Source organism: Silene latifolia, chromosome 11 (assembly GCF_048544455.1).
Source record: "Silene latifolia isolate original U9 population chromosome 11, ASM4854445v1, whole genome shotgun sequence".
Taxonomy (NCBI): domain Eukaryota; kingdom Viridiplantae; phylum Streptophyta; class Magnoliopsida; order Caryophyllales; family Caryophyllaceae; genus Silene; species Silene latifolia.
The window spans coordinates 47971097-47980471 of record NC_133536.1 but is presented as its reverse complement, the minus strand read 5'-3'; positions in this window follow the sequence as shown (position 1 = coordinate 47980471).

Here is a 9375-nt window from a genome sequence, read left to right as displayed (position 1 = left end):
CCAATGCACCAAGTCCACCTCTTGAATCCTCCTGGTAGCTCAACCTGTCATGTCTTGGAGAAAGAGAAACAACAGTATGGTCCTCCATCTTGCTCCCATCATGGAGCGGAGGTGTCACAACAACAACAAAACATGACTCAACTGTGGGACTATCGGCTACCCTATCAGAATCTGCAGGGGAAACAACATGGAACGATACAACTTGCATAGGTGCCCTACGGATAATAGACTGGGTATATGCCAATTTCTCACCTCCACCTTAAATATCAGAGTCCTCGCTCCTACGTCGATAATTGCACCAGCAGTGTGTAAAAATGGTCTCCCTAAGATAATAGGGGTATGGGTATTCTCAGGAATGTCTAAAACAATAAAATCAACGGGTATAAAGAACTTCCCAACCCGCACAGGGACATCTTCTAGAATCCCCAAAGGACGTGACAAGGAACGATCTACCATTTGGACAGTCATATTGGTACATTTAAACCCAGTCAAACCTATCTTTTTAGCTAAAGACAAAGGTAAGACACTAACACTGGCACCCAAATCGCATAAAGCGTCATCTATAGAATGGGTGCCTATAAAAAGGGAATAGAGAAACTACCTGGGTCAGCCAATTTAGGTGGAGACTTGTTTTGTAGGAGTGCACTACACTCCTCGGTAAAAGCAATGTCTTCACCTCGTCAAAGCTCCGTTTACGAGTCAAAATTTCCCTCATAAACTTAGCATAAGCAAGCACCTGAGTAATTAATTCAGTAAAAATAACACTTACCTGGAGATTCTTGACAACCTTCAAAAATTTACTGAACTGTTGCTCGATCTTTGTATTCTTTAACCGATTTGAAAAAGGAATTTTAATAGCAATAGGTGGCTCAGGAACTTTCTTCTTCCCTTTATCAGAATTGGGCGTCTTATCAGCTGTAGAAGACGGCCCATCAACGACTTGTAGCGAAACATCAACTTCGTCAGACAACTTAGTCGCTCGACTGACTTCTCCAGTCGATCGACTATCACTTCCAGTCGATAAACTAGGTTCAACATCTTCAGCGTCAGTTTCACGAGTTTTAGTCGATCGACTCAGATTTCCAGTCGATCGACTAAAATCAGCAGATACAGCACTCTTGCCTTCTGTTTTAGCTTTCGCATTAACATTTAATTCTTCAATAATGACATTGTCACACCTTTTAGGCACCTCCGGTTCATCATAAGTGAAACCACTCCTTAGGTTGATAGCATTAACTGTTTCATGTGATTTATCAGGTTGGAAGGGTAACCGACCCGGTTGCCTTGTAGCTTGTTTAGATGTTAATTGCGACAACTGATTTTCGAGCATCTTAATATATGCATCCTTGGCTTGGTCACTCTTTTGGAGATGTATCGTAAGAGACTGCACCATACCTTTTAACTCGGCCAATTCATCTGAATTCTGAGATGTATTTTGTTGTAGCGGAGGAAAGGATGGAGGCATTTGAAACCCTTGTTGTTGGTTCCGATGTGGTGGGACATAAGTTTGTTGCTGAGGTAGCGGTGGTGGAGTAGGATTCAACACGTTTTGGCTCGTCCAAGAAAAGGTAGGATGCTCCTTAGTTCTCTCATTATAGAAATTGGAGAACGGATTAGCTTGCTTGTACTGTTGAAAAGCAAGCACTTGTTCCTTCTCCGTCATACAGTCAGCTGAAAAATGTCCTTCAGTTCCACATCTCTCACAGATATCTTGTTGCACCATAGCATTAACCGTTTGTTGACTTCCTGAAACTTTCCCCATTTCAAGTCTATCAAACCTGGCATTCATGGCTTCTAATTATGCAGCAACGGCACTACTGTCCCCATTATTACCGCGCACACTACCCCTCGGATTTCCATACTCTGCTGTATGGGTAGCCATCTCCTCAATAATATTCCAGCCCTTATCATCATCGATATTTTTATGAAACCTACCATTCGCAGAAGCATCAAGAATAGCCCTATGATCGTCATTCAACCCATTATAAAATTGGTTGCAAAGGAACCATGGTTGAAACCTGTGATGAGGAATGAAGCGAATAAGCCTCTTGAAACAGACCCAAGCCTCGTTTAAATCTTTAGTTGGATACTGCTTAAAACTGGTAATCTGTCCCCTTAGAGCATTAGTTCACTGTGGAGGATAATATCTTTTGTAAAAAGCAAGTACCAAAGAATTCCAATAAGTTATCCCAGCTGATTCCTTGTCTAAATCACGATACCCCTAGCGAGCATAGTCTTTCAAAGATAAAGGAAACATGGTTTCCTTCACGTGGTCTTGTGTTATCCCAGCAGTAAGAGGGATAGCTGAGCAATAATCCGTAAATGTTTCCATGTGCTTACTAGGATCGTCACCCCCCTCCCCCCACACCTCTGAACTGTTTCCGCTCCACCATATTGATGTAGGAAGGGCGGATATCAAAGGTACCATCCGTAGTTGTAAGGAGTGTGAAACCCTTGGGAACCGAATCGAGCGTGGGCACGGAATGATTAGATAGCTTAGGCATGATGGAAACGACAGAAGTAGATGTATCCTCTTTAAAAGATTGATTTTCTGCAGTATAATCAGCGTAAATATTTTCAAGCGTACTCAAGTCTTCGGCTTGATGGATTTTCTTCCAAAAGTTTCGTCTAGCATGAAAAGTATTCTCTGGTTCAGGATCAAACGGTATGAGCTACGACCTGTGAGACCTGGGCATAAACAAAAACTAGGGGAAAATATGAGAACTATCTCAAGAAACTGGAGTTCCATAAGACAAAAGACAAGCTGAAATTAACAAACAGAAAATCACTGTCTCCCCGGCAATGACGCCAAAATTTGACACGGCTGTCACAACCCTATCAAAAATAACCAACTGATCTCTAACTAATACAGCTAAAGAAGTCGGGATCGTATCCACAGGGAGACTAAAATGTGTTCTACTTGCTAACTAAAGTCTGTCTAGGTAACAAATTCGGGGTTGTTTGATTTTTGACTGCTAAACTACAAGTATTGAAGGAAGGAGAAATAAGGAGTAGAAAACGATTTTAAATATAATAAGACAAAGTTCTAGGACATCGAGTCTCCATGGAAAACAACGGTTAAGGCAAGGGTCAAAGGTCAATCATAAAACGGTCTACAGGGTAATGAAAAGGTCCTCTCGGATCGCTATTCGCCCTAGAATGCTTATAACGGGCTCTCGCAACTTATTAGGGCAATATATTGTTTGTAACAGTTCTAACTCTCACCAGGCTTTCGATGTTAGGTCGGAGTTTACCAGTTCAATTAATTAATCATGCGCATTAATTAACTAATTGCTATCAAATGCTACAATTAACAACACAGATTCATAAATATGCCAAATCTAATAAACTAATTAAGACCGTCTTAGTATCATGACTCCCCTAAATCCTAGGAAACGGAATTAGCTACGCATGTTCATAATAATGAAAATGATAAATATGATGGAAGTTAGGTAAGAGTTCATGATTAAGGAATAGTAAAAATAATTAGACATACACCGAATAACAAAGGAAGAGCAAGATGAGAGTAAAGCGATAATTAAATATAAAGACTGAAGATTTATTCAAATACCGAATTCAGAAGAGTAGAGAAGAAATGTTGCAAAAGCTAGATCTAAAGTTTTAGAGAGAAAGTAACGTAAAAGAGTTTACATTGTGAAAAACGTAACCTAGAATTGTTTACAACCCTTTCTTAAATACTAAAAGTCCAAGAATTAAAACAAATAAGAGCTAAATGAGCCGAATTAAATAGTTAGAAAATTTGGCCAAACAGAAACCAGTCGATCGACTGAAAACCCCAGTCGATCGACTAAAACACCAACTTGAGTCTTCGCCAAAGACATCTCAGTCGATCGACCAGACATCAGTCGATCGACTAACAAAGACAGTCGATCGACTAAACTGACTAAAGTGATCCTCGTAAAAGTCATCTAAGTCGATCGACTAACAGGTTCGGTCGATCGACTAAAGTGTCAAAATTGATCTTCAATGGACGTCACTTCATTTACTCTAAATCTGTCTTCGTCACAATCATGTATCCTAAGGTAGTCATTCCCGAGCTAATCCTCACCAACATCAAGATTGCAGATCTAATGATAGGTTTCGGCTTGTCTGCTAACACTTGGGCCTGCAACCTATATGGAATACAAAATAATGCAAAGTAGCTGATTTAAGAGAGAATAGTAGCTAATTGCTACTCAATATGTATAGAAATACGTGCAAAGTATTAGAATAAATGCATATAAAAGGCACGCATCATCCATGACGGTCATATTATCAGCCATGGTGAAGGAATCGAACTCAGCCCTCAGTTTGTGACGAATGTGCTCCGGCACAAAGTGTTCCCTCATAGCACTCTTGAAGCGTGCCCATGGGATAACATCCTGTCCCTGGTCCCTATAGTGTGCCCTATCATCCTCCCTCACATTTTGCCACCACACTCCAGCCTCATCCTCAGGTAGAACACAACCTGTTCTACCATCATATCCGCCGGACACTTCACAACCTCTAGCAAACTCTCCATCTCACGGTGCCAATTATCAAGCAGCTTTGGCTCACCGGTGCCCTCATAAGTAGAGGGGTGGAAGCGATAAATGATGGTACTTAGTTGAGATGCATCGATAGGCTTCTCACCTCTCTTACCCACGTTCTTAAGTGTCTCCATGAGCGCATCTTGCTGCTAAATCATTCTGGCAACCTCATCAAGACTCATCTCAGTTGCTTGGACGTATGCATCTGAACTCTTTGGCGGCATTTTGAGATGATATAGCCAAAAAAATATAAGCACATAGCGTACGACTCAAAATAAGCAAACCATTCATTAAAGAAGTACTCGGTCAAGTACTGTGAACTACTCGGTCGAGTACTAAGACTACTCGGCCGAGTATTCTACTCCTGTAGCTGACCTCCATATCAATAAAACATACTCGATCGATTACACATGGTACTCGGTCGAGTATACCTCACTCGGTCGAGTACCCCTCTTACTTGGCCGAGTGATCATAACCAGTAGCTACTGTTTTGCACACACAAACTCACACTCGGTCGAGTGCTTGGTTACTCGGCCGAGTATCCCCTACTCGGTCGAGTACCCGTCCTGCTCGTCCGAATCATGCCAAAACGAGCTACACTACGACGGAAAACGTACATAACCAAGCATATACTATTTCTAAACATGTTACTACCCTCCGAAAGCCAATTAATAAAATATATAACCATAGTCAAGTCCTACAATGCTCAATATACGCAATCATTTACTTACTCCATCCAACCACTTCACAAGAATTATTTATACAACACACATCACTTCAACATATAACGATTCCCAAGACACCGCCATGGTGACCGGCTCAAAGTTGTAAGGGCCTAAATGCGACTTCGGGACGTCTCCCAAGCCGTTTTGGTAGCTACAAACAACTTCTACCCAGGTTCATTTTAATTAGACTCTCTATGTTCATTGGTTTTAGGTTCCAAAATCGTCGCTCTGATATCACATTGTAATACCCCCACATACCAAGGTGTCTTACCAACGACCACTCTAGCATTTAAAGCTGCTACCATTGCGGTTGCCCGAGGTAAGTATATTAAAAGTGACCATTCAAGAACAATTATTAAATTAGAAAGTTTAACGAATACAACGTCTCAAAGAAAGCCAAAACAAAAGTGTATAAATCTCAATACATTAAAACCAAAGTATCTAAACTCGTAACAGCGGAAGCTAAACTTAAAGTGATGATACCCCATCCTCGTCCCCGCAACTAAATGTAATCATCACCTGTCACAATCTGCCCACCATCCCCGAATGGATCACCACAGTTTTACAAAACACAACGGGGCCAGTTCACTGAATAATCAAGATAAGCAAAGCCCAAGAAACAACCAAGACAACTCGATACAACCATTTTCCAATTCCAATCATATCTCATATCCGGCTACACACTTATGTGTGTAGCCCTGCCAGATTACCCACCGCAACAGGTAATCCATATCGCCAGTGGGGGACCACAGCCTTGCCCACCTAAGCCCCGCTCTTCGCAACGAGCAATAACCCATGTTCATTAATGTGCACATCCCCCTTTGTGACGGGAACCACAAGGGGCGAATCATGGGCGTGAAGCCAATCCTAAAAATGACTCCACTCAGCCGAGGACGCACCTCACCAACATAGCCAATCAACCACGATTCCAACAATCAAGAAAGACAAGACAACAACAATACTAATCATGCCAATACCACAATAATCATCTTAAATCAATTACACAGACAACTGAGTAGGGAAACCCTACCTTAGCACTGATCCGAATACGAGTCTACAGCGGAAGCTAAAAACGCTCTTCTACAAATCCTTCACCTAACAATAACCACAACAATCTAATCACAAACATGCAATCACCCTTTTCCCCAATTCCAACTCTAAGGTAAAACCCTAAAAGACAACTCTAAACAAAAGATATGGAACTAGTGACTTATCGACGAAACTGGCGCGAAAGAGATGAATAAAAGACTCACGAGCGATCAATCTCTTGGGAGTGATTAAGGATGGTTAGAGAAGCGTAGAAAGTAATTAGGTTTTGGTAAAATAAAAAGTTAAACTGTTAAAACACTATTTATAATGTTTAATCATCCTTAACCAAACCGCGAAAATAATTCCCGTCAGACCGGATACTCGGTCGAGTACCAAGAGTACTCAGCCGAGTATTACACTACTCGGCCGAGTGTTCCTGGATAGTAGCATGACTAAAAAACGCACGACACTTTACTCGGCCGAGTTAGCCCTATTCGGCCAAGTAACAAGACCCAGAAAGCCGTGGTATTACATATATAGAGTGTCATTTACCCTTTTTATGTCCTCGTAACTTTTGGGTCCCTTTACATGGTTCAACACGGTTCTCATGAAATATAATTCACCGCAAGTCGACGGTACATGTTGCAACCTGCATATCTTAAACTTCTGTTTTCTAAGGGTCCACTCTCGCTGATCTTTATTCCACACAAATTTAGTCGGGAATTGACAGTACAATAAGCCCTTCGCTATCTGCAAGTCTTCCTCTTCACTACTGTTAATTTTCATCCAAGATAGAAACTTTGACACTCCTATCGATGATTTCTCTAAGACCTCGTCAATAAGATCTTCATCATCAAACACTACGCTCTGTTTGCCATTAAGGTGAAACTACAGCCTTTTGACTGCGAGAGTCTTGTAGTGAATGTCAAACGCGAATATCCTCCAGACAGCCTCACATGCTGAAATGTACCTACAATCGTAGTATCTTTAATCTCATCCACCTGTTTAGGAATTTGGTCATTGCGGCGCCGATAAGAGGACTGCATTGTCACTCGATCAGATCTCTTATTTATATACTTGAAAAGATACTTGATCGCTTGAGACTGGTTACACCACTCCACATTGATATGTGCACGATATTTTAACAATAAGTACGGGTTATATGGCACAACATATCCATTGTCAAGTGCCACTTTGTCCTTATGTATTTTTTGTCCTATTTTACTTCTCTTATAAACAGGATAACCGTCTTCGCTGACAGCTGTTCTTTCGGTACACCTTTTGGGAAAACGTTTTGAGTATTTAGACCCAACCATACACGGTGATTACGGTTTTGCAGTTCCACACGGTCCGTGAATCATGTGTGTGCAAACGAAAGCATGTAACACATGATTCTCAACCGGATCGGGGATCTCCGCATAAATGATTTTATCGATATCTGCTGCCCGAGGGAACTTGTCTTCTCGATGTAAGAACAAAAGGATATGAGCATGTGGAAGACCACGCTTCTGAAATTCAATAGTATATACAACTGTGATAGAGTTACGCAAACATATTAGATTATATATTACAGCTTGATAAAATATGTCAAATATTAAACCTGACAGATGAAAGACTGCGCACCTGCTCTAGCCCTACCAAAGATATGGCGCTCTTTTAAATGAATCATCAACTCTTCAAGCTTAATCTTGAATACGCGAGACAACATATCATGAGGATCATTGGGTTTAAGTCCCCTTTTACTTACAAATCGGGTGATTTTCGGCCACTTAGGATTACAAGTAAACGTGATAAATAGATCAGGGTAACCGAACCACCTACAAATTGTCATAGTATCAAGGTAGTTTACTCTCATATATGGGCCAACACTCACCAAAGAAGAAGGAACAATAAGACGAGGCCGAAGACGACTAAACGTCCCCTCGTTCAATAGCTCTTCTAAGATTATTGTAATTGTCCACGCGAAAAAGATATTGCTTAAAGCGTATAAACTTTGTCTATGAGATTCAACCGATGCAAATCCGTCAACTAAAAATGGGTGATAGGCTTTACCGGATTGTAACAGAGTTGGAAACTCAACTAACACTGGTCTATCCTGAATACGGAATGCATACCACTCTCTAAGTGTTAGTTTTTCACGCGGATTTTTAGAATTGCTATTTCCAAGAGAATTTTCAGAGAGAAATTTCCAATCACTAACCGTCTTCCCCGCAAGGAAATAAGAAAGGATACTGGAGGGCCATGAATGACGGGTGTAACTCAGATATACGTTGTAAACTTCCGCATGACTTTTGTACAATAATATCTCGGTTATCCATGTTTGGACCTAAATCACCCTCGATCAATGCTGCTACCTCTGAAACCGTTGGATGATTATATGTTCTCCCATCTTTGTCTCTTCTACAGATGAGTCTGATACTCACCTCCACGTTTTTATCAGAACACAATCTGTCTCTAGCAATCCTAAATGTCTTTGCAACAGGATTATGTGAGTGGACCATCTTTTGCAGCAATTCTATCAGCTCATCGTTAAATTGCTCTGGAGTATCGTGGCTGCATTCATAGGTAACTAATAATAAGATGTGTTTATTTATATTGGGTAACTAAATATCAAAAGATCGATCTTTACAAATAATGTGTTAAAGTAATATTCTAACGTATTAGTCTCGTGTATCACATACCTCATTGCTTTTTTCTGATTTTCAACTTCTTCTTTTGTGTCATATATGTATAATTGGCAAAATTTAGGCGGTGTTCCAGTTGACGGCAACAAACTTCCTATTCGGTGAATATTTTGGACTCCCATCCTGAATGTGTTGGGAACTCGACCTTGATAATTGACGGAATAATCAATCTTCCCACCCATGGATGTGAAAGAAAACATCTCGTTATAAGCGGATATTCTTGTAACACCCCCTCATACCAAGGTACCTTACCAAGGACTACCCTAGCATGAAAGGCTGTTACCATCTCGGTTTCCCGAGGTTAGTATATCAAAGTTACAAATTCCAAACAACATTTATTAAAGTATAAAGAGTTAGCGAATACATTATCTCAGACCAACTCAAACTAAATGTGTAAGGACTTCAATA